At 45.8% G+C, this 2,297-nt stretch overlaps 1 protein-coding gene across 4 annotated transcripts in view; it reads right to left on the bottom strand.

Annotated features, from left to right (window-relative positions):
- The window catches only part of MYBPC2 (myosin binding protein C, fast type), a 106,491-nt gene that overhangs the window by 58,276 nt on the left and 45,918 nt on the right, over nt 1–2,297 (bottom strand). The window lies entirely within an intron of this gene.

Genomic DNA, 2,297 nt, shown 5'->3' with positions numbered 1-2,297 from the left:
GCTGGAACAGAAATTCCCCTCTTCATGGTATGTCACTTTCACTTTGATTGATGGTCGGATTTTATGGCAGTGTCCTGACTGCATGCAGCTTTCACTTCATTTGATCTCTTGTTTTTATGGTAACCGTCTGCATAGATTTATGACTGTTTGATAGCCATTCAGGGGTGACTCTGCAGTCAGTATGGCATTGACCCAGGGTATCTGAATGTGGTTTTGAGCCGCATCTTTTTCTGTTCTAGTGTGGGTTTGGTAAAACAACAGAGCAAATGCTAAGAGCAAATGCTAGATGCAGAATGGGCCCGTGTGGAACTGGCAAAATGCAGTTGGAAAGTGCATTGAAAGTGGATTAAAAGTGGATTATTGTGTCCTTGGAGTTAATGGGTGTAAGCCGTGCCCTGCCTTGGCTTCCACCCACATCATCCACAGCAGTGGTCCAGAAGGCAATGACAGGCGCAAGCCACATCTGTCATCTTCTCCTTCACCACCAGCTGACTGGACTGTGCTGCCCCAAGCAGCTGCCAGGGCCACTTGGGCTGTGAACCAGCCTCCTGTCATGACTTCTGTCCCAAAGAATTATATTTTGCAAAGGTAATAAAGACATCTCTGTTATTAGCCGATCTTTAAATAGCATGACATGGTATAACAGTGGAGAACCACGGTCAGATCTCCCACTGTTTTATAAGGACTGTGAGAGGGACGGACCATTTGGATCAGAGCCATGATGTTAGGGTAGCTCAGTTAAGCATTTTCCATTCATGCCAGTTTTCTGATGCAAACTGTCCTCACTCCCAAGAGCTGCTAATACAGGACCAGCCCCCACATGGCAAGTGGGCTCCTTTTAGTACATAAGAATGTAGCAAATTGTCCTCGCTCCCAAGAGCTGCTATTTTCCACTTGGGAGGAAAATACAGGACCAGCCCCCACATGGCAAGTGGGCTCCTTCTAGTACATAAGAATGTAAGAAAAGCCATGTTGGATCAGCCCAATGGCCCATCCAGTCCAACACTCTGCATCACACAGTGGCCAAAACCCAGGTGCCATCAGGAGGTCCACCAAAAAGGCCAGAACTCCAGACGTTCTCCCGCTATGGCCCCCCAAGCAACAAGACTACAAAGCATCACTGCCCCAGGCATAGTGTTCCATCCATACCTTGTGGCTAATAGCCACTAATGGACCTCTGCCCCATATGTTTATCTAATCTGCTCTTGAAGCTGTCTATGCTTGTAGCTGCTGCCACTTCCTGCAGCAGTGAATTCCACGTATTCATTACTCTTTGGGTGAAGTACTTCCTTTTATTTGTTCTAAACCTAATGCTCAGTAATTTCATTGAGTGCCCGCAAGTTCTTGTACTGTGAGAAAAGGAGAAAAGTACTACTGTCTCTACTGTCTCTATCCCATGCATAATTTTGTAAACCTCTATCATGTCACCCCCTCAGTCGTCATTTCTCCAAGCTAAAGAACCACTTTAACCTTTCTTCATGGGAAAAGTGTTCCATCTCCTTAAGCATTTCAGTAGCCTTTTCCTGAAATTTTTCCAGTGCTGGCTCTTCGGCTTTGAAACGGAGATGAGCACCGCAACCCTAGAGTCGGATTCGACTGGCTTTCAAGCAAGGGGACCTTTACCTTTACCTATCATGATACTGGCTGATTTGTTGTCAATTCCCTCCCTAATAATCCCCAGCATAGCATTTGCCTTTTTTATTGCCATCACACACTGAGTCGACATTTTCAGTGAGTTATCTACCATGACTCCAAAATCTCCTGGTCAGTCTCCGTCAGTTCAGACCCCACCAATGTGTATTTATACGTAGGGTTTTTGGCTCCAATGTGCATTACTTTGCAGTTGCCCATGTTGAACCTCAATTGCCACGTTGACGCCCACTCGCCCAGCCTCGACAGATCCCTCTGGAGCACCCCACAGTCCTCCCTGGTTCACATGTTATTATAACTTTTTTTGAAAAGCAGGCATTGCAGTCACTAATCTCCAGCTATCCTGTTTAGGCATACCATAAGAAACATGTAACGGCATTGCAGTCACTAATCTCCAGCTATCCTCCAGTTTAGGCATACCATAAGAAACATGTAACAACAGTGAATTCTCAGTCACCCTTGCAAAATACAGTTCTCAGGATCTCTTGGATGACAGACGTGACAGATACCGCTCAAGTCCATGACAGCTTATGCTACATGATATTGGTCCGTCTTCAAGGAGCCACAGGACTCGTCTTTTATTTTTCATTTCAGAGAGTAACTAGCTATCACACCCCCTTGGAATAAAACCCATAACTGCAACCACC

This window comes from Gekko japonicus, unplaced genomic scaffold, assembly GCF_001447785.1.
Source record: "Gekko japonicus isolate JY-2015 unplaced genomic scaffold, Gekko_japonicus_V1.1 scaffold1068, whole genome shotgun sequence".
In the NCBI taxonomy this organism is placed as follows: Eukaryota; Metazoa; Chordata; class Lepidosauria; order Squamata; family Gekkonidae; genus Gekko; species Gekko japonicus.
This window is presented reverse-complemented; position numbering and strand designations above follow the sequence as displayed.